Below are 24,866 nucleotides of genomic sequence, written 5' to 3'. Positions count from 1 at the left end.
TAGGTGTCAGTGACCTGTAGGATACATCCATTTTAAAGAATAATATCAAAGCATGTATGCTGAAACTAGTATTTTGGAGAAAATACTTTTATTACTTGATGAAAATTTTAATTATTTGCTTTTGATTTTTTATGTAATCATGATTTTTGGTTTATAATCTAGTGAAAGGATGAAACACAACTACAATTGTTAGGATATTTAATAGATAAACATTAAGGAAGAATTTTGTTTCCAAGCTACTATTAGCACAAATCATATCTATTAGGTTAAATAAATATTATAGATGCATTCACAATTGCTAAGACATGGAAACAAACTAAATGTCCATTGACAGATGAATAGATAAAGAAGACGTGGTACAAATATACAATGGAATACTACTCAGCCATAAGAAAAGAATGAATTAATGCCATTTGAAGCAACATGGATGGATCTAGAGATTATCATACTAAATGAAATAAGACAGAGAAAGACAAATACTATATGATATCACTTATATGTGGAATCTAAAATATGACACAAATGAACTTATTTACAAAACAGACTCACACACATAGAGAAAAGACTTGTGGTTGCCAAGGGGGAGGGAGGATGTGGGTAGGATGGATTGGGAGTTGGGGGTTAGTAGATGTAAACTACTATATATAGAATAAACAACAAGGTCCTACTGTATAGCACAGGGAACTATATTCAATATCCAATGATAAACCCTAATGGAAAAGACTATGAAAATAATGTATATACATGTATAACTGAATCACTTTACTGTGCAGCAGAAATTAACACAACATTGTAAATAAACTATACTTGAATAAAATAAATTTTAAAAAATTGTAGATGCCTAAATATGGATAATGTATAAATTCAGATGGATTAAAGAGATAAAGTGTTTTTTAAGAACACTATATATTTGCTGGGAAAAAAAGATAATATAACATCCTATTTAATTTTCATCAGTGATGACTGATCTTGGCATAAAATCAGTATAAACATATTAAGGCAAAAGATCAATAGATAACTAAGTTTGAATAAATAAAAAATTATGTTACAAAAGATAAACTCTATTAAGATACAATATAGATTATAAAGCATTGTTTCTTAATAGAAAATGTCTAAAAATATTATAGAAAAACACAGAAAAGAGAAAAAAAGCAAAAGATTTGAAAAGTCAATTTCCATAAGAAAGAAAAATAACTCTACTAAAATATGAAAAAAATTCTTTATCCTTTTTTTGTTACTAAAATTGCAAATCAAAATCTAAGCTAACATTTTGATTTGAAATTAGCAAATATTTCAGTATATAATAATGCCCATGTACATGAAGGAATGGAGATTATGAAACTTTATATAATTTTAGTGGAAGCATAAATTGGTGCATATTTTCCACAATTTGTCTATCTGTATTGATTCTTAAGTATTCATGGCCTTTAATCTTATAATTCAATTTAAAGAAATTTAACCAGAATGTGATTTAGAAGAGAAAACAATTGCACATAATCTACATAGCTAATGTTTAGAATGGTATTGTTTTAATTTAAAATTTCAATTTCCTATTTTCTGATAGTAAAACAATCATTGAATTTCCCTTTCTTTCCTTGGCTATCATAATATGAAATAAAATATAATCGAAAGATAATCTTCAACCTTTGTGAAGCCAGAAGATATCCATAACCCTAAACATATTAAAGGTCAAAGAAGAATGCAGAAAGATGTTGAAAAAGGATAGCAAGGTTGCAGATCTCAGACAAAACCAGCAAAGTGTAGTTTTCCAAAGTAGATGGCATATACTGTTGGAAGAAATCCAGCAATCTGTTATTTACAAAATAAGGACAAGCTGGTGGCAGGAAGCTTCCCAGGCCTAGATTGGCAACAAGTTGATGCCAGAGAGATTAACTTGTATGAGGCATTTCAATGGTAAAACAATTTTGCCATTGAAAAATTGTTTTCTATTTTCCAGGAAGCAGTCTGTCAGCAAGGCAGAGCAAAAGAGAGAAATTCTACATTGTTGGCAACCCTACAGCTCCTGATCTCCTTGGACCAGTTGAAGATAAGAGCCAAAAATTTCACTTACATGTAATGCAGCTACACAGGAAACTTCATTATGAACCAGAATACCTGGTAGAGTGAAAGATGGCTCTACCTTGACCCCCATGTGATCCTCTTGCAAATACTTGTCCAACAATTTATTTCAATCAAATACGTAAAATTTTAAAAAGAAACAGCTCCAGAATCTGGCTAAACTGTTTAGTGGGACGCTTTTCCTGTATAAGGCCAGTCTGTAAAGTGGGAGAAGTCTCTGCTTTGTCTAATGTGCAGACACCAACATACAGATCCAAGTAAATGAAGAATCAAACAAAGATGTTCCAAAGGAACAAGATAAATCTCCAGAAACTGAATCTAATAAAATGGAGTTATAAAATTTACCAGACAGAAAATTCAAAATAATTGTCATAAAGATGCTCACTGAAGTCAAGAGAATAATTCATAAACAAAGTGAGATCTCAACAAAGAGACAGAAAATATAAAAAAGGACCAAACAGAAATCACAATGCTAAAGAATGCAATAACTAAATTGAAAATTTCACTAGAGCAGTTCAACAGCAGACTAAATCAGATAGAAGAAAGGACTGGTAAACTTAAGAACAAGCCATTGGAAAAAAATTCAAAGGAGTAAAAATTTTAAAAGAAAAAAAAAAGAGTAAAGAAACCTTAAGGAGCTTATGAGACAACATTAAAGAGAAATGTATACATTATCAGAGCCTCAGAAAGAAGAGAGAAACAGAAAAAAGCAGAAAGATTATTCAAAAACATAATAGCTGAAAATTTTCCAAATCTGAGTGAGAAAATGGATAAAAAGATTGAAATCATATCAATATCTTTATTGAATACAATGGAGTGAAACTAGAAATCAATATCAGAAGGAAAACTGAATTCACAAATACACGGAAATTAAACAACACACTTTTGAACAATCATTGGGTCAAAGAAGAAATCAAAAGAGAAATCAGAAAATATCTCAAAATAAATAAAAATTAAAACACATTATACCAAAATTTATGGAATATAGTAAAATCAATATTAAGAAGGAAATTTATTACAATGAATGTTCATTTAAAAAATAAGGAACATCACAAACAACTAAACTTTACATCTCAAGGAGCTCATGAAGAACAAAGTAAACCCAAAGTTAGTATAAGGAAGGAAATAACAAAGATTAGAGCAGAAATAAGCAAAATAGAAAATTAAAATTAAAAATAGAAAATTCAATAAAACTGAGTTTTTTTGAAAATATAAACAAAATCACAAAACCCTTAACTAAATTAATTAAGAAAAAAAGACAAATAAATAAAATCAGAAATAAAAGAGATGTCATTACAATCGATGCCACAGAAATAAAAGAATAATAAGATACTACTTAAACAATTATTCACCAGCAATCTATAACCTAGAAGAAATGGACAAATTCTGAGAAAAATACAATCAACCAATATTAAATCATGAAGAAATAGAAAGTCTAAACAGATCTACAACTAGTATGGAGATTGAGTGAGGAATCAACCCTCCCCTACTCACCCTCAACAATGATAAGTCCAGGACCAACTGGCTTCACTAGTGGATTCTATGAAACATTTAAAGAAGAATTAAAGCCAATTGTTCTCAAAATCTTCCAAAAAATTAAATAGGAGGGAAGTTTTCCAAATGCATTTTATGAAGTCAGCATTACTTTGTTTCCAAAGCCAAAGACATAACAAGAAAAGAAAACTACAGACCAGTTTCTCTGATGAATATAGATGCAAAAATCCTTAACAAAATACTAGCAAACCAAATCCAACAGCACATTATAATGATCGTATATCATGACCAAGTGGGATTTATCCTTGAGATGCAAGGATGATTCAACATACGAAAATCAATTAATGTGATACCCAATATTAACAGAATAAAGAATTAAAATCACATCATCATCTCAATAGATGGAGAAAAAACATTTGACAAAAATCAACACCTGTTGATAAAAGAATGTATAGAAGAAATGTACCACAACCTAATAAAGGCTATGTATGAAAAGTTAAAAATTAGCATCATAGTCAATGGGGAAAAGATGAAAGCTTTCCCTCTAAGATCTGGACCAAGGCAAGGATGTCCAGTATCACCACTTATCTTCAACATAGTACTGGAAGTCCCATTCAGAGCAATTAGGCAAGTAAAGGAAATAAAATGCTTTCCACTTTCCAAACTGGAAAGGATAAAGTAAAATCCCCCCTTTTAGCAGATGATATGATCTTATATAGGGAAAACACTAAAGACTCCACTAAAAAACTGTTAAAACTAATTAAAAAATTTAGTATAGATGCAGGTTACAAAAATTAGCATACAAAAATCAATTACAATTTCTATTAGCAATTAACTATCTGCAAATGAAATTAGAAAAACAATCTCATTTACAATAGTATCAAAAAGAATAAAATACTTAGGAATAAAGTTAACTAAGGAGAAGAAAGACTTGTATACTGAAAAATACATGACATTGATGAAAGAAATTTTAAAAGACACAAACAAATGAAAAGACATCCCATATGTTTGGACTTAATAATACTGTTAAAATGTTCAGTGTCTAAAGTAATCTACAGATGCAGTGCAATCCCTATCAAATCTTATGAAATTTTTTTACAGAAATAGAAAAAAGCAACTCATATAGAACCACAAAAGACCACAATCAGCCAAATCCATCCTAAGAAAAAAGAACAAAACTAGGGGTATCACACTTCCTGATTTCAAAATATGTTATACAAAGCTACAATAATCAAAATAATCTGGTGCCTGCATAAAATTAGACCAGAGACCAATGGAACAAAATAGAGAGCTCAGAAATAAGCTCATAAATATATGGGCAACTGATTTTCAACAGGTGTAAGAAGGCACAACTGAGAAAGCACAGTCTCTTCAACAAATGGTTTCAGGAAAACTGAATATCCATATGCAAAAGAACAAAATTGAACCTTTATCTTATACCAAATACAAAAATCAACTCAAATTGGATTAAAGATTTAAATATAAGATTTGGAAGTATAAAACTTATAGAAAAACTTCATGAAATTGGTTTAGCAATGATTCTTGGACATGACACCAAAAGCACGAGTAAAAAAAAGCAAAAATGGGGCTTCCCTGATGGCGCAGTGGTTTGGAGTCTGCCTGCTAATGCAGGGGACACGGGTTCGAGCCCTGGTCTGGGAAGATCCCACATGCCACGGAGCGGCTAGGCCCGTGAGCCACAACTACTGAGCCTGCGCGTCTGGGGCCTGTGTTCCGCAACAAGAGAGGCCGCGATAGTGAAGAGGCCCGCGCACCGCGATGAGGAGTGGCCCCCGCTTGCCGCAACTAGAGGAAGCCCTCGCACAGAAACGAAGACCCAACACAGCTAAAAATAAATATAATAAATAAATAAATAAAAGATTACTATAAAAAAAAAAAAAAAGCAAAAATGCATCGAACAAAATAGTTCTGCCCAGCAAAGGAAACAATCAACAGTGTGAAAAGGTAGTCTATGGAATGGGAGAAAATATTCACAAACCATATATCTGATAAGGGTTAATATCCAAACTATTTAAAGAACTCCTACAACTCAATGGCAAAAAAACCAACTAAACTTAAAAATGAACAAAAGACTTGAATAGGCATATCTCCAAAGAAGACATACAAATGTCTCAAAAAGCATGTGAAAAGATGTTCAATATCATTAATTCTCAGAGAAATGCAAGTCACACCACACTGAGATATCACTTCATACCTGTTAGGATGGCTATTATCAAAAAAACCCCAGAAGTCAACATGTGTTGCTGAGGATGTAGAGAAATTTGAACCCTTGAACACTGTACATGGAATGCAAAATAATGCAGCTTCTATGGAAAACAGTAAAAGGGTTTCTCAAAAAATTAAAAATAGAACTACTGTATGATCCAGCAAGCACACTTCTGGATATTTATCTAAAAGAACTTAACTCAAGATATCAAAGTGATACTAGCACTTCCATGTTCATGACAGCACTATTTAAAAGAGCCTAGATGTGAAAGCAACCTAAGTGCCCATCCACAGATGAAATGATAATGAAAATGTGGTAAATACATACAGTAGAATACTACACAGCTTTTTTTTTTTTTAACATCTTTATTGGAGCATAATTGCTTTACAATGGTGTGCTAGTTTCTGCTTTATAACAAAGTGAATCAGTTATACAAATACATATGTTCCCATATCTCTTCCCTCTTGCATCTCCCTCCCTCCCGCCCTCTCTATCCCACACCTCTAGGTGGTCACAAAGCACAGAGCTGCTCTCCCTGTGCTATGTGGTTGCTTCCCACTAGCTATCTATTTTATGTTTGGTAGTGTATATATGTCCATGCCATGCTCTCTCTTTGTCACATCTTACACTTCCCCCTCCCCATATCCTCAAGTCCATTCTCTAGTAGGTCTGTGTCTTTATTCCCGTCTTGCCACTAGGTTCTTCATGACTTTTTTTTTTTTCCTTAGATTCCATATATATGTGTTAGCATACTGTATTTGTTTTTCTCTTTCTGACTTACTTCACTCTGTATGACAGACTCTAACTCCATCCACCTCACTACAAATAACTCCATTTCATTTCTTTTCATGGCTAATATTCTATTGTATATATGTGCCACATCTTCTTTATCCATTCATCTGATGATGGACACTTAGGTTGCTTCCATGTCCTGGATATTGTAAATAGAGCTGCAATGAACATTTTGGTACATGACTCTTTTTGAATTATGGTTTTCTCAGGGTATATGCCCAGTAGTGGGATTGCTGGGTCGTGTCACAGCTCTATTTTTAGTTTTTTAAGGAACCTCCATACTGCTCTCCATAGTGGCAGTATCAGTTTACATTCCCACCAAAGAGTGCAAGAGTGTTCCCTTTTCTCCACACCCTCTCCAGCATTTATTGTTTCTAGATTTTTTGATGATGGCCATTCTGACCGGTGTGAGATGATATCACATTGTAGTTTTGATTTGCATTTCTCTAATGATTAATGATGTTGAGCATTCTTTCATGTGTTTGTTGGCAATCTGTATATCTTCTTTGGAGAAATGTCTATTTAGGTCTTCTGCCCATTATTGGATTGGGTTGTTTGTTTTTTTGTTATTGAACTGCATGAGCTGCTTGTAAATCTTGGAGATTAATCCTTTGTCAGTTGTATCATTTGCAAACATTTTCTCCCATTCTGAAGGTTGTCTTTTGGTCTTGTTTATGGTTTCTTTGCTATGCAAAAGCTTTTAAGTTTCATTAGGTGCCATTTGTTTATTTTTGTTTTTATTTCCATTTCTCTAGGAGTTGGGTCAAAAAGGATCTTGCTGTGATTTATGTCATAGAGTGTTCTGCCTATGTTTTCCTCTAAGAGTTTGATAGTGTCTGGCCTTACATTTAGGTCTTTAATCCATTTTGAGTATATTTGTGTGTATGATGTTAAGGAGTGTACTAATTTCATACTTTTACATGTACCTATGCAGTTTTCCCAGCACCACTTATTAAAGAGGCTGTCTTTTCTCCACTGTATATGCTTGCCTCCTTTATCAAAGATACGGTGACCATATGTGCGTAGGTTTATCTCTGGGCTTTCTATCCTGTTCCATTGATCTACGTTTCTGTTTTTGTGCCAGTACCAAACTGTCTTGATTACTATAGCTTTGTAGTATAGTCTGAAGTCAGGGAGCCTGATTCCTCCAGCTCGATTTTTAGTTCTCAAGATTGCTTTGGCTATTCAGGGTCTTTTGTGTTTCCATACAAATTGTGGAATTTTTTGTTCTAGTTCTGTGAAAAATGCCACTGGTTGTTTCATAGGGATTGCATTGAATCTGTAGATTGCTTTGGGTAGTATAGTCATTTTCACAAGGTTTATTCTTCCAATCTAAGAACGTGGTATATCTCTCCATCTATTTGTATCATCTTTAATTTCTTTCATCAGTGTTTTATAATTTTCTGCATACAAGTCTTTTGTCTCCATAGGTAGGCTTATTCCTAGATATTTTATTCTTTTTGTTGCAATGGTAAACGGGAGTGTTTTCTTAATTTCACTTTCAGATTTTTCGTCATTAGTGTATAGGAATGCAAGAGATTTCTGTGCATTAATTTGATATCCTGCTACTTTACCAAATTCATTGATTAGCTCTAGTAGTTTTCTGTAGCATCTTTAGGATTCTCTATGTACAGTAACATGTCATCTGCAAACAGTGACAGCTTTACTTCTTCTTTTCTGATTTGGATTCCTTTTATTTCTTGTTCTTCTATGATTGCTGTGCCTAACACTTCCAAAACTATGTTGAATAATAGTGGTGAGAGTGGGCAAACTTGTCTTGTTCCTGATCTTAGTGGAAATGGTTTCAGATTTTCACCATTGAGGACAATGTGGGCTGTGGGTTTGTCATATATGGCCTTTATTATGTTGAGGTAATTTCCCTCTAGGCCTACTTTCTGCAGAGCTTTTATCATAAGTGGGTGTTGAATTTTGTCAAAAGCTTTCTCTGCATCTATTGAGATGATCATATGGTTTTTCTCCTTCAATTTGTTAATATGGTGCATCACGTTGATTGATTTGCATATATTGAACAATCCTTGCATTCCTGGAATAAACCCCACTTGATCATGGTGTATGATCCTTTTAATGTGCTGTTGGATTCTGTTTGCTAGTATTTTGTTGAGGATTTTTGCGTCTATGTTCATCAGTGATATTGGCCTGTAGTTTTCTTTCTTTGTGACATCTTTTCCTGGTTTTGCTATCAGGGTGATGGTGGCCTCGTAGAATGAGTTGGGGCGTGTTCCTCCCTCTGCAATATTTTGGAAGAGTTTGAGAAGGATAGGTGTTAGCTCTTCTCTAAATATTTGATAGACTTCGCCTGTGAAGCCATCTGGTCCTGGACTTTTGTTTGTTGGAAGATTTTTAATCACAGTTTCAATTTCAGTGCTTGTGATTGGTCTGTTCATATTTTCTATTTCTTCCTCATTCAGTCTTGGCAGGTTGTGCATTTCTAAGAATTTGTCCATTTCTTCCAGGTTGTCCATTTTATGGGCATAGAGTAGCTTGTAGCAATCTCTCATGATCCTTTGTATTTCTGCAGTGTCAGTCGTTACTTCTCCTCTTTCTTTTCTAATTCTATTGATTTGAGTCTTCTCCCTTTTTTTCTTAATGAGTCTGGCTAATGGTTTATCAATTTTATTTATCTTCTCAAAAAACCAGCTTTAGTTTTATTCATTTTTCCTATTGGTTCCTTCATTTCTTTTTCATTTATTTCTGATCTGATCTTTATGACTTCTTTCCTTCTGCTAGCTTTGGGTCTTTTTAGTTCTTCTTTCTCTAATTGCTTTAGGTGCAAGGTTAGGTTGGTTATTCGAGATGTTTCCTGTTTCTTGATATAGGCTTGTATTGCTATAAACTTCCCTCTTAGAACTGCTTTTGCTGCATCCCATAGGTTTTGGGTCATCGTGTCTCCATTGTCATTTGTTTCTAGGTATTTTTTGATTTCCCCTTTGATTTCTTCAGTGATCACTTCGTTATTAAGCAGAGTATTGTGTAGCCTCCATGTGTTTGTATTTCTTACAGATTTTTTCCTGTAATTGATATCTAGTCTCATAGCGTTGTGGATGGAAAAGTTACTTGATATGATTTCAATTGTCTTAAATTTACCAAGGCTTGATTTGTGACCCAAGATATGATCTATCCTGGAGAATGTTCCATGAGCGCTTGAAAAAAATGTGTATTCTGTTGTTTTTGGGTGGAATGTCCTATAAATATCAATTAAGTCCATCTTGTTTAATGTATCATTTAAAGCTTGTGTTTCCTTATTTATTTTCATTTTGGATGATCTGTCCATTAGTGAAAGTGGGGTGTTAAAGTCTCCTACTATGATTGTGTTACTGTCGATTTCCCCTTTTATGGCTGCCAGTATTTGCCTTATGTATTTAGGTGTTCCTATGTTGGGTGCATAAATATTTGCAATTGTTATATCTTCTTCTTGGATCGATCCCTTGATCATTATGTAGTGTCCTTCTTTCTCTCTTGTCATAGTCTTTATTTTAAAGTCTATTTTGTCTGATATGAGAATTGCTACTCCAGCTTTCTTTTGATTTCCATTTGCATGGAATATCTTTTTCCTTCCCCTCATTTTCAGTCTGTATGTGTCCCTAGGTCTGAAGTGGGTCTCTTGTAGATGGCATATATATGGGTCTTGTTTTTGTATCTATTCAGCCAGTCTGTGTCTTTTGGTGGGAGCATTTAATCCATTTACATTTAAGGTAATTATCGATATGTATGTTCCTATTCCCATTTTCTTAAATGTTTTGGGTTTGTTATTGTAAGTGTTTTCCTTCTCTTGTGTTTCTTGCCTAGAGTAGTTCCTTTAGCATTTGTTGTAAAGCTGGTTTGGTGGTGCTGAACTCTCTCATCTTTTGCTTGTCTGTAAAGGTTGTAATTTATCCATCAAATCTGAATGAGATCCTTGCTGGGTAGAGTAATCTTGGTTGTAGGTTTTTCTCCTTCATCACTTTTAGTATATCCTTCCACTCCCTTCTGGGTTGCAGAGTTTCTGCTGAAAGATCAGCTGTTAACCTTATGGGGATTCCCTTGTGTGTTATTTGTTGTTTTTCCCTTGCTGCTTTTAATGTTTTCTTTATATTTAATTTTTGATAGTTTGATTAATATGTGTCTTGGCGTGTTTCTCCTTGGATTTATCCTGTATGGGACTCTCTGTGCTTCTAGGACTTGATTAACTATTTCCTTTCCCATATTAGGTAAGTGTTCAACTATAATCTCTTCAAATATTTCCTCAGTCCCTTTCTTTTTCTCTTCTTCATCTGAGACCCCTATAATTTGAACGTTGGTGCATTTAATGTTGTCCCAGATGTCTCTGAGACTGTCCTCAGTTCTTTTCATTCTTTTTTCTTTATTCCACTCTGCAGTAGTTATTTCCACTATTTTATCTTCCAGGTCATTTACCCGTTTTCTGCCTCAGTTATTCTGCTACTGATCCCTTCTAGAGTATTTTTATTTTCATTTATTGTGTTTTTCATCTTTGCTTGGTTCCTCTTTAGTTCTTCTACGTCCTTGTTAAAAGTTTCTTGCCTTTTGTCTATTCTATTTCCAAGATTTTGGATCATCTTTACTATCATTATTCTGAATTCTTTTTCAGGTAGACTGCCTATTTCCTCTTCATTTGTTAGGTCTGGTGTGTTTTTACCTTGCTCCTTCATCTGCTGTGTGTTTTCCTGTCTTCTCATTTTGCTTATCTTACTGTGTTTGGGGTCTCCTTTTCACAGGCTGCAGGTTCTTAGTTCCTCTTGTGTTTGGTATCTGTCCCCAGTGGCTAATGTTGGTACAGTGGGTTGTGTCAGCCTCCTGGTGGAGGGGACTGGTGCCTGTGGTCTGGTGGATGAGGCTGGATCCTGTCTTTCTGGTGGGCACATCCACGTCTGGTGGTTTGTTTTGGGGTGTCTGTGGCCTTATTATGATTTTAGGCAGCCTCTCTGCTAATGGATGGGGCTGTGTTCCTGTCTTGCTAGTTGTTTGGCATAGGGTGTTCAGCACTGTAGCTTGCTGGTCGTTGAGTGAAGCTGGGTCTTGGTGTTGAGATGGAGATCTCTGAGAGATTTTCACCATTTGGTATTATGTGGAGCTCGGAGGTCTCTTGTGGACCAGTGTCCTGAAGTTGGCTCTCCCAACTCAGAGGCACAGCCCTGATGCCTGGCTGGAGCTCCAAGAGCTTTTCATCCACATGGCTCAGAATAAAAGGGAGAAAATATAGAAAGAAAGAGGATAAAATAAAATAAAAGTAAGCTAAAATAAAATAAAGCTATTACAATAATAAATAAGAAAAAATTATTAAGAAAAAATTTATTAGGGAAAAATGTTATAAATTTTTTAAAATAAAAAATAAGAAAAAACTTATTAAGAATAAAATTTATTTAAAAAATTGTTTTTAATTTTTTTTAAATAAAAAGTAAGAACAAAATTATTAAGGAAAAATTTATTAAGAAAAAAAGTTTTTTAAGTAAAAAAACAAAAACAAAAACTGAAGGACAGTACCCTAGGACAAATGGTGAAAGCAAAGCTATACAGAAAAAATCTCACACAGAAGCATACACATATACACTCACAAAAAGAGGAAAAGGGGAAAAAAATAATATATCCTTCTCTCAAAGTCCACCTCCTCAATTTGGGATGATTCATTGTCTATTCAGGTATTCACAGACGCAGGTACATCAAGTTGTTTGTGGAGCTTTAATCCACTGCTTCTGAGGCTGCTGGGAGAAATTTCCCTTTCTCTTCTTTGTTCTTACAGCTCCCAGGGTTCAGCTTTGGATTTGGACCCACCTCTGCATGTAGGTCGCCTGAGGATGTCTGTTCTTCGCTCACACAGGACGGGGTTAAAGGAGCAGTTGCTTCAGGGGCTCTGGCTCATTTAGGCCATGCGGAGGGAGGGGTATGGATGCGGGGCGAGCCTGCAGTGGCAGAGGCCGGCATGACGTTGCAGCAGCCTGAGGTGCGCCGTGCATTCTCCCGGGGAAGTTGTCCCTGGATCACGGGAGCCTGGCAGTGGTGGGCTGCACAGGCTCCCGGGAGGGGCAGTGTGGATAGTGACCTGTGCTCGCACACAGGCTTCTTGGTGGCGGCAGCAGCAGCCTTAGCATCTCATGCCCTTCTCTGGGGTCCACGCTGATAGCTGCGGCTCACTCCTATCTCTGGAGCTCGTTTAGGCGGCGCTCTGAATCCCCTTTCCTCGTGCACCAGGAAACAGAGGCAAGAAAAAGTCTCTTGCCTGTTCAGCAGCTCCAGACCTTTTCCCTGACTCCCTCCCGGCTAGCTGTGGTGTGCTAACCCCTTCAGGCTGTGTTCATGCCACCAACCCCAGTCCTCTCCCTGGGATCCGTCCTCCGAAGCCCTAGCCTCAGCTCCCAGCCTCCTCCCGCCCTGGCGGGTAACCAGACAAGCATCTCGGGCTGGTTAGTGCTGGTCGGCACCGATCCTCTGTGCAGGAATCTCTCCGCTTGGCCCTCTGCACCCCTGTGGCTGCGCTCTCCTCCATGGCTCTGACGCTCCCCCGCTCCACCACCCACAGTCTCTGCCCAAGAAGGGGCTTCCTAGTGTGTGGAAACCTTTCCTCCTTCACAGCTCCCTCACACTGGTGCAGGTCCCATCCCTACTCTTTTGTCTCTGTTGTTTCTTTTTTCTTTTGCCCTACCCAGGTATGTGGGGAGTTTCTTGCCTTTTGGGAGGTCTGACGTCTTCTGCCAGCGTTCAGTGGGTGTTCTATAGGAGCAGTTCCACGTGTAGATGTATTTCTGATGTATCTGTGGGGAGGAAGGTGATCTCCGTGTCTTACTCTTCCGCCATCTTGCCCAGACCTCCACCTACACAGCTTTTAAAAAGAAGGAAATTCTGTAATATGAAACAACATAGATAAACCTTGAGGACATTATGCTAAGTTGAATAAGACAGCCACAGAAAGACTGATACTTCCTGATTCCATTTGTGTGTGATATCTAAAATAGTCAAAATCATAGAATCAAAGAGTGGAATGATGGTTGCTAGGGACTAGGGAGAGAGTGAAATGGGGAGTTGCTGATCAAGGAACATAAAGTTTCAGTTTAGCAAGAGCTGCTATACAACATTGTACCTATAGTCAACAATAATGTACACTTAAAATTTTGTTAAGCAAGATGATCTCCTATTCAGTTTTCTTAACCACAATAAAATGAAATTTTAAAAAATAAATAAAGAAAAAATGGTTCTGGATCCCAGTGTGGCTCTTTCAGCATCAACTCTAGAGAGGTGCTCACAGCTCCCTATACCTTACTGTATTTATTTTCTATTACTGTATAAAAAATCACCACAAACTCTGTGACTTAAAACAATATCCACTTATTATCTCACAGTCTTAAGTCCAGGTAAACTCAGCTAGTTTCTCTGCATAGCACTGAAATCAAGATGTTGACTGGGCTAGATTCTTATGTGAAGTCTCAGGGGAGGAATTCACTTTCAAAATCATCCAGATTGTTGGCAGAACTTATTTTCCTGCAGCTATCATTCTGAGGTCCCCTTTTCTTTCTGGCTGTCAACCAGAGTCCACCCTCTTGTCCTAGGGGCTGCCCAGATTCCTTGACTAATGGCCCTCCTCATCTTCAAGCTAGTAACATAACATCAAATCCCATCCATGCTTTGAATCTCTCTGACTTCCTCTTTTGCCACCAGACAGAGAAAATTCTCTGCTTTTAAGGGCTTCTGTGATTAGATTAGACCCATCTGGATAAACTCCCTTTTAAAGGTCAACCGTGCTATTGTTATAGGTTGAAATATGTTCCCCCAAAAAGATATGTTGAAGTCCTAACCCCCAGTACCTCACAATGTGAATTCACTTGGAAATATGGGTCTTAAAAGGTTATCAAGTTTAAAATGAAGTTAAGGTGGGCCCTAATGCAATGTAAAAAGGGGGAATTTGGATACAGTGACAGACACTTACAGAGGGAAGATGGTGTAAAGCCACACAAAAAGAACTCCATGTGAAGACAGAAGCAAAAATTGAACTGAGGCAGCCACAAACCAAGGAATGCCAATGATTTCAAACCAGCACCACCACAACTTCCACCAGAAGCTGGGAAGAGTCAGGAAGGGATTCCACCCAGTCAGAGAGAGTATGCTCTGGCTGGCATCTTGATTTCAGACATCCAGGTTCCAGAACTGTGAGACAATACATTTCTGTTGTCAAAAGGAAAAGAAAGGAAAGGAGAGGAGAGGAGAGGAAAAGACACAGTCAGGATTGCAGTGAGGACTTGGGAAAAGAGAGGTAATAAAAGTCAAAGTTATCAAAGACTCAAAAGACAGTGATAGCTGAAAAAGAACACAGAACAAGTGTAATTTTAAAACATTTAAAAATAACTTTTAAGAATATTATTTTTAAATTTCTAGAAATAAAAGATGACCCAAATATATAGACTGGAACATTGCATCATGTCTCAGAAAAAGCTGATCTTGGATCATCAATACTGAACCACATGCTGGTAAAAATTTCTGGACTTCATAAAAAGAAAGAGAAAAAATTACTAACATTTAACTTCAAAAAGAGTGAAAACATGAATAGTTGTATAACCATTTAAGAAAGTAGAAAGGTCTTTGCTTTATAAAGAAACTGGTCCAAGTAGGGTTACAAATGAGTTTTACTGAACTTAAAATGAACAGCTAACTCCTATGTCTATGAAAACACTCAGAACAGAAAAATAGAAAGATTCCAAGTCTGTCATAAGCAACTAACATAAATCCAATTCTAAAAGCTGTTAAACATAACACCCAAAAATCAAAAGTAGACTAATACACATTTACAAACTAAAATAAAATATTAATAAATTAAATGTTAAATGAATTTAAAGAATAATACACCACAATCAACATAGTAACCCAGAATACATGGAAGGTTACAGTAGGAAATCTATTAATAAAAATTTTGACATTGTTCAATGTCAAATGTTAACAACTCCATGAAGAAAAATAAACAAATAAAGAAAAAAAGACACAACAAATTCTGATTCTAAAATGAAAGGAAAGTATGTAGGATCAGATAAAGTTTATCTATAGAAATTTATAAGGAAAACATTATAACCTGAAAAAATAAGAAATAATCATATTAAAATTGAGATTATCATACCATATTCACTATTCTAAGAGCAGTTTTGTAAAGCACAATAAAACTTGAAAAATAAATTATCATATGCTTATTAAAAAGAAAGGAGCCTAATGATATTGCTTATATGTGGAATCTAAACAAGGCTACAAATGAACTTATCTACAAAACAAAAATAGAGTTACAGATGTAGAAAATACATTTATGGTTACCAGGAAGTAAGGCGGGGGAGTGATAAATTGGAAGATTGTGATTGACACGTACATACTACTATATATAATATAAATAACTAATAAGGACCTACTGTATAGCACAGGGAGCTCTACTCAATACTCTGTAATGACCTATATGGGAAAAGAATCTAAAAAAGAGTGGATATATGTATATGTATAACAGAGTCACCTTGCTGTACACCTGAAACTAACACAACATTGTAAATCAACTATACCCCAATAAAAATTTTAAAAGAAAAGGAATCTAACTTTCACTATTTACAATGAGCTCAGATAGATTAAAAGGCCGACAAACTCATAAAAGCATAAATAGATTTACAAAAAACTTGTGAACTGCAAATTAAAATAACATAAAAATTGGAATAGAAAAATTTTTCAAAGGTAGAAAAGAAAAAAAATATTTTCTGAAATAAAGGAGAAATTTAATATGCACATCAAGGGAACAGCATCTCTTGGAAATATGTATGCCTAACAACTAGTATTATGACATGGCTTAGCAATGTTATTGGATTTAATATATTAAATAAAGAAGTCACCTATAGGAGGAAAAAACTAAAGTAAAAATGAAACAATAATCAAGTAGACAAAAAAGGACATAGAAGACTTAATAATATAAAAGGTAAGATACATATTTGTGTATGAATGTATATATATATATTCCCTATTCTAAAAGCAGGATAATGTATGATCATTTCAAAGACACAAAAATTTAATTAAACTAAAAAATTGAATTTTAAATTTTGAAATATAGCTACTTCCTCTAGTTTTCAAAATCTGAGCATCTAAAAAAATTAAGCTTATCCCTTTATTTTAAAAAAAAGACCTACAGATGCTCTAAGGTACATTCTCCCTAGCTGCAGCAAGCTCAGTAAAACTACTTTTTTTCTTGGACCACAGGTGTATTTCTGGTGGTCTTTGGCTGTGGATTTTAATACCTGCCTCAAAGAAGTTGTTAAAAAGATTTATGTACATCCTTAATATGCAATAGTCTGCAATTTTAATAACATGGACAGATCTCCAAGACATATTTTTACACGAAAAGGCAAGTTGCAGAGCTGTATGAAAACTATGTCCAATTCATATTTTAAAAATAATTACATGTGTAAAAGAATTCACACAAGTAAATGCATTGGAAATGTACTCAAATTTGAATATCAAATTTTCCAGGGGAGGAGAAAAGAGTAGAAAGATTTGAATAAAACTTAGATGTTTTATTCCATATATTTCTGGAATGTTTGGATATTTCAATAAAAGTATTTTCATTTATTCTGTGTTTAAAAATCAAAATACATTTTTGAAAGGATTATCTGACAAAGACCGAAGTTAGACATCCCCTAGAGCCAACTACTTTAATAATTATGCAACTTTTCCTGTTTAATTTTTTTTTCAAAAGCAGAGTAAGAAATAGTCTATAAGTTCAGAAGGAAAGGGGAGATACTGAAAGTATTTACCCCATCTACTAACTGATGGCTGAAAGAATACCTGCCTTTAGTTTAAACTTATTATTTCATTAAAATGTATAATGCTTTAAAGTATATAGCACTTTAAGTAATTGTTAATTATATTTAAAGGTGAACAATTTAGGGTTCCTTCCTCAGAAAGATACTGGGAAAATTTGAAATAGAGAGGGAGAACATCGAAAGAAAAGGAGGGAGAGTTGCAAGTCCCCGAACACCAAATATAAGCTCAGGTACTTGACAAAAATACCTAGGGTGTGAATTTTAAGTTAACACAAAGGACAGGTCTTCTTCATTAAAATATCAAGCAAAAGAATATGAATGCAGTTAAAGGCAGAAAAGAGTGTTGAACTCATTAACTACTTTCAATATTTTAAAATATAAAAATAAGAAGTTGGATTTGCATGCTTAAGTCAAAAAAAGAAGACATAAGGAAGAATAGTGATATAAACACTAATGTTGTAATAGACTTCAATAGGACCCTGATGCCCAGGTCCAATGTTTCACTGCCACTTAATACATTCTTAATTTCTGATGAATATCTTCCAAACAATTTAGACTCTAAATTTAACAAGCAACTAAAGACTGGAAATTTAAAATACCCCAGGAGCAACTGACCCAAGCATCTCATTCTCCAAAACAAAATAATGTTATAAATGTAAGATGTTAAATGTAAATCCAACACAAACTAGACCAAGACTTGAGGACACAGGGAGGGGGAAGGGAAAGCTGGGACGAAGTGAGGGAGTGGCATGGACTTATATATACTACAAAATGTAAAATACATAGCTAGTGGGAAGCAGCCGCATAGCACAGGGAGATCAGCTCGGTGCTCTGTGTCCACCTAGAGGGGTGGGATATGGAGGGTGGGAGGGAGACGCAAGAGGAAGGAGATATGTAGATATATGTATATGTATAGCTGATTCACTTTGTTATAAAGCAGAAACTAACACACCATTGGAAAGCAATTATACTCCAATAAAGATGTTAAAAAAAACTGCTCTAAAAAACTAGACCAAGAAATAATTATGTGCAAGTTTTCTCGTAATATAAAACAATGAGAAAGCCTGTCCAGGCTAGACAATCCAAACAAAAAATCATGATAGTCATAATGCAGTGTTACAGGGTCTTACATATGATTCACCTAAGATTCACCCTATTGATATATTTTCATTTTCTTAGGAAAGTGGGATATTCTTTTCTAAAGGAGTAGATTTTATTAACTTCTTGGGGAGAGGGGAGTGTGTCTAATAAAAACAGAATTCTCACTAATCTAACTCACTCTTAGTTTTTAAAAAAATATATTTGGAGAAATATTAACATATTCTGCTTGGCAAGGAAGGTGAACAGGAAATTTAAACACCAAATAGCAAAGGTAACCAGATAACCTTTCAGGTCCCTTTCAACCCAGACAGTCTATGATTCCAAACCAAACCAGGCTGCAGTCAAAATGTAGACATTGAATCAAAATCATCTGCTAGTATCAGACATCCCTTATAAGCTGAATTTTAGGTTTATATTCCTCTTTATTCAATTTAATCAAGAATAAGATTGTGTTTTGAATAAAAAATTAATAAAAACCTATTGAAAAACAAATGGTTTTATTCAGGAGAGATAATTCACAACTGGGAAATAAAAGAGCTCTTTAATATAGCATGATTACTGAATTTCATAGCCATCCAGACAAAGCATCTCCATCTCACATCACTCATTTGCTTTTACTTGCTATTTTATATCTTGCTCAACTTTTCCAGCAAAAACTTATTATTTGAAACTCAGTGGCTTCTGGTGACAGGTCATTGGTTTTATAAAAGAAATTAATACATGTATTTTTGTCTATTGTCCCTGGCTTAATTTTATAACTTTTTATTTTGCTACAATTCAAACTTACAGAAATTATGTTGAATAATACAAGTCCAGTATAGCTTTTACTCAGGTTCAGCCACTCTACAATTTACCCCACTTCTTGCTTTATCATGCTATCTATACAGACACATAAACACACACTCATATGCACACACACACACTTTTCTTTCTCTGTATGACTTGCAAGTTCATTGGAGGTATCTATCTACTTTATTCCCAAATACCTCTGCATGTATTTTCCGAAAGCAAGACACTCTCTTACATAACCACAGTATAATTATCAAAATCAGGAAATACTGTTACCTAAACTAAAGTTTGTATTCAAATTTGTCACTGACCCAATTCAGAATATGCATTGTGTTTAGCTGATATATCCCCTTGATCTTTAAATTAGAAGAACTTCTTCACTTTTGTCTTTCTTGACTTTGGTATTTTCAAAGAATATAGGCTAGCAATTTTATAGAACATCTCTCAATGTGGTTTTGTGTGATGTCTCCTCAAGTCTTGACTCAGGTCATGCATTTTTCTAAAACTAACGCCACAGTGCACCATATTAGGAGGCACCTGATGTTAGTTCTTTCCGATGTTAGTGATATGAACTTTTATTGTCTGGTTGTGGTGATGTCCACCAGATTTTTCTACTGCAATGTTACTATTTTTCCCTCTTGTAATCAATAACTAATTTGAGTGTGCGTTGTGCTTCAATACAATGGAAATATTCTGTCTCTTCTCAAATTTTCACTCACTTACTATAGCATTCATTGATTTTCTATGTTGAGGAAACTTCCCTCTATGCCTACTTTCTGCAGGGCTTTTATCATAAATGGGTGTTGAATTTTGTGGAAAGCTTTCTCTGCATCTATTGAAATGATCATATGGTTTTTCTCCTTCAATTTGTTAATATGATGTATCACATTGATTGATTTGTGTATATTGAAGAATCCTTGCATTCCTGGAATAAATCCCACTTTACCATGGTGTATGATCCTTTTAATGTGCTGTTGGATTCTGTTTGCTAATATTTTGTTGAGGATTTTTGCATCTATGTTCATCAGTGATGTTGGTCTGTAGTTTTCTTTCTTTGTGACATCTTTGTCTGGTTTTGGTATCAGGGTGATGGTGGCCTTGTAGAATGAGTTGGGGAGTGTTCCTCCCTCTGCAATACTTTGGAAGAGTTTGAGAAGGATAGGTGTTAGCTCTTCTCTAAATATTTGACAGAATTCGCCTGTGAAGCCATCTGGGTCTGGGCTTTTGTTTGTTGGAAGATTTGTAATCACAGTTTCACTTTCAGTGCTTGTGATTGGTCTGTTCATATTTCCTATTTCTTCCTGGTTCAGTCTCGGCAGGTTGTGCATTTCTAAGGATTTGTCCATTTCTTCCAGGTTGTCACTTTTATTGGCATAGAGTTACTTGTAGTAATCTCTCATGATCGTTTGTATTTCTGTACTGTCAGTGGTTACTTCTCCTTTTTCTTTTCTAATTCTATTGATTTGAATCTTCTCCCTTTTTCTCTTGATGAGTCTGGCTAATGGTTTATCAGTTTTGTTTATCTTCTCAAAGAAACAGCTTTTAGTTTTATTGATCTTTGCTATTGTCTCCTTCATTTCTTTTTCATTTATTTCTGATCTGATCTTTATGATTTCTTTCCTTCTGCTAGCTTTGGAGGTTTTTTGTTCTTCTTTCTCTAATTGCTTTAGGTGCAAGGTTAGGTTGGTTATTCGAGATGTTTCCTGTTTCTTGATATAGGCTTGTATTGCTATAAACTTCCCTCTTAGAACTGCTTTTGCTGCATCCCATAAGTTTTGGGTCATCGTGTCTCCATTGTCATTTGTTTCTAGGTATTTTTTGATTTCCCCTTTGATTTCTTCAGTGATCACTTCGTTATTAAGTAGAGTATTGTGTAGCCTCCATGTGTCTGTATTTTTTACAGATCTTTTCCTGTAATTGATATCTAGTCTCATAGTGTTGTGGTTGGAAAAGATACTTGATACAATTTCAATTTTCTTAAATTTACCAAGGCTTGATTTGTGACCCAAGATATGATCTATCCTGGAGAATCTTCCATGAGCAGTTGAGAAAAATGTGTATTCTGTTGTTTTTGGGTGGAATGTCCTATAAATATCAATTAAGTCCATCTTGTTTAATGTATCATTTAAAGCTTGTGTTTCCTTATTTATTTTCATTTTGGATGATCTGTCCATTGGTGAAAGTGGGGTGTTAAAGTCCCCTACTATGATTGTGTTACTCTTGATTTCCCCTTTTATGGTGATTAGTATTTGCCTTATGCATTGAATTGCTCCTATGTTGGGTGCATAAATATTTACAATTGTTATACCTTCTTCTTGTATCAATCCCTTGATCATTATATAGTGTCCTTCTTTGCCTCTTGTAATAGTCTTTATTTTAAAGTCAATTTTGTCTGATATGAGAATTGCTACTCCAGCTTTCTTTTGATTTCCATTTGCATGGAATATCTTTTTCCATCCCCTCACTTTCACTCTGTATGTGTCCCTAGGTCTGAAGTGGGTCTCTTGTAGACAGCATATATATGGGTCTTGTTTTTGTATTCATTCAGCCAGTCTGTGTCTTTTGGTGGGAGCATTCAATCCATTTACATTTAAGGTAATTATCGATATGTATGTTCCTATTCCCATTTTCTTAAATGTTTTGGGTTTGTTATTGTAGGTGTTTTCCTTCTCTTGTGTTTCTTGCCTAGAGAAGTTCCTTTAGCATTTGTTGTAAAGCTGGTTTGGTGGTGCTGAACTCTCTCATCTTTTGCTTGTCTGTAAAGGTTTTAATTTATCCATCAGATCTGAATGAGATGCTTGCTGGGTAGAGTAATCTTGGTTGTAGGTTTTTCTCCTTCATCACTTTAAGTATATCCTGCCACTCCCTTCTGGCTTGCAGAGTTTCTGCTGAAAGATCAGCTGTTAACCTTATGGGGATTCCCTTGTGTGTTATTTGTTGTTTTTCCCTTGCTGCTTTTACTATATTTTCTTTATATTTAATTTTTGACAGTTTGATTAATATGTGTCTTGGCGTGTTTCTCCTTGGATTTATCTTGTATGGGACTCTCTGTGCTTCAAGGACTTGATTAATTATTTCCTTTCCCATATTAGGGAAGTTTTCAACTATAATCTCTTCAAATATTTTCTCAGTCCCTTTCTTTTTCTCTTCTTCTTCTGGGACCCATATAATTCGAATTTTGGTGTGTTTAATGTTGTCCCTGCGGTCTCTGAGACTGTCCTCAGTTCTTTTCATTCTTTTTTCTTTATTCCACTCTGCAGTAGTTATTTCCACTATTTTATCTTCCAGGTCATTTACCCGTTTTCTGCCTCAGTTATTCTGCTACTGATCCCTTCTAGAGTATTTTTATTTTCATTTATTGTGTTTTTCATTATTGCTTGGTTCCTCTTTAGTTCTTCTACGTCCTTGTTAAAAGTTTCTTGCCTTTTGTCTATTCTATTTCCAAGATTTTGGATCATCTTTACTATCATTATTCTGAATTCTTTTTCAGGTAGACTGCCTATTTCCTCTTCATTTGTTAGGTCTGGTGTGTTTTTACCTTGCTCCTTCATCTGCTGTGTGTTTTCCTGTCTTCTCATTTTGCTTATCTTACTGTGTTTGGGGTCTCCTTTTCACAGGCTGCAGGTTCTTAGTTCCTCTTGTGTTTGGTATCTGTCCCCAGTGGCTAATGTTGGTACAGTGGGTTGTGTCAGCCTCCTGGTGGAGGGGACTGGTGCCTGTGGTCTGGTGGATGAGGCTGGATCTTGTCTTTCTGGTGGGCACGTCCACGTCTAGTGGTGTGTTGTGGGGTTTCTGTGGCCTTATTATGATTTTAGGCAGCCTCTCTGCTAATGGATGGTGCTGTGTTCCTGTCTTGCTAGTTGTTTGGCATAGGGTGTCCAGCACTGTAGCTTGCTGGTCGTTGAGTGAAGCTGGGTCTTGATGTTGAGATGGAGATCTCTGAGAGATTTTCGCCATTTGGTATTACGTGGAGCTGGGAGGTCTCTTGTGGACCAGTGTCCTAAGTTGGCTCTCCCACCTCAGAGGCACAGCCCTGATGCCTGGCTGGAGCACCAAGAGCCTTTCATCCACACGGCTCAGAATAAAAGGGAGAAAAAAATAGAAAGAAAGAAAGCAAGAGGATAAAATAAAATAAAATAAAGCTATTATAATAAAAAATAAGAAAAAACTTATTAAGAAAAAATTTATTAAAAAAATAAATTTTTAAGTAAAAAAAAAAGGACGGACCGAACCCTAGGACAAATGGTGAAAGCAAAGCTATACAGACAAAATGTCACCCAGAAGCATACACATATACACTCACAAAAAAAGGAAAAGGAGAAAACTTAATATATCCTGCTCCCAAAGTCCACCTCCTGAATTTGGGATGAATCGTTGTCTATTCAGGTATTCAACACATGCAGGTACATCAAGTTGTTTGTGGAGCTTTAATCTGCTGCTTCTGAGGCTGCTGGGAGAAATTTCCCTTTCTCTTCTTTGGTTGTACAGCTCCCAGGGTTCAGCTTTGGATTTGGACCCGCCTCTGCGTGTAGGTCGCCTGAGGATGTCTGTTCTTCGTTCACACAGGACGGGGTTAAAGGAGCAGCTGATTCAGGGGCTCTGGCTCACTCAGGCTGGTGGGAGAGAAGGGTACGGATGCGGGGAGAGCCTGCAGCGGCAGAGGCCAGCGTGATGTTGCAGCAGCCTGAGGCGCACCGTGCGTTCTCCCAGGGAAGTTGTCCGTGGATCACGGGACCCCGGCAGTGGTGGGCTGCACAGGCTCCCACGAGGGGCAGTGTGGATAGTGACCTGTGCTTGCACACAGGCTTCTTGGTGGCTGCAGCAGCCTTAGCGTCTCATGCCCGTCTCTGGGGTCTGCACTGATAGCCGCGGCTCGCACCTGTCTCTGGAGCTCGTTTAGACGGTGCTCTGAATCCCCTCTCCTTGCACACCTCGAAACAAAGAGGCAAGAAAAAGTCTCTTGCCTCTTCAGCAGCTGCAGAATTTTTCCTGGACTCCCTCCCAGCTAGCTGTGGTGTGCTAACCCCTTCAGGCTGTTTCCATGCCGCCAACCCCAGTCCTCTCCCTGTGATCCGACCGAAGCCCGAGCCTCAGGTCCCAGCCCCCGCCCGCCCCAGCGGGTGAGCAGAGAAGCCTCTCGGGCTGGTGATTGCTGCTTGGCGCCGAGCCTCTGTGCGGGAATCTCTCTGCTTGGCCCTCCGCACCCCTGTGCTTGAGCTCTCCTCCGTGGCTCCGAAACTTCCCCTCTCTGCCCCCCGCAGTCTCTGCCCGCGAAGGGGCTTCTAGTTTGTGGAAACATTTCCTCCTTCACAGCTCCCTCCCACTGGTGCAGGTCCCGTCCCTATTCTTTTATCTCTGTTATTTCTTTTTTCTTTTGCCCTACCCAAGTACGTGGGGAGTTTCTTGCCTTTTGGGATGTCTGACGTCTTCTGCCAGCGTTCAGTGGGTGTTCTGTAGGAGCAGTTCCACGTGTAGATGTATTTCTAATGTATCTGTGGGAAGGAAGGTCATCTCCGTGTCTTATTCTTCCGCCATCTTGCCCAGTGCCCTCATTGATTTTCTAACTCTATCATTCTCATAATTATTAGTTGTCTTCCTTTGGT

At 36.3% G+C, this 24,866-nt stretch overlaps 1 long non-coding RNA gene across 1 annotated transcript in view; it reads left to right on the top strand.

Annotated features, from left to right (window-relative positions):
- Positions 1–24,866, top strand: part of LOC309647946 — a 908,978-nt gene that overhangs the window by 39,550 nt on the left and 844,562 nt on the right. The window lies entirely within an intron of this gene.

Source organism: Balaenoptera physalus (genome assembly GCF_965194825.1).
Source record: "Balaenoptera physalus genome assembly, chromosome: 18".
NCBI classification, from domain to species: domain Eukaryota; kingdom Metazoa; phylum Chordata; class Mammalia; order Artiodactyla; family Balaenopteridae; genus Balaenoptera; species Balaenoptera physalus.
The sequence above is the reverse complement of the archived record's forward strand: the minus strand, read 5'-3'. Positions and strand labels throughout refer to the sequence as shown.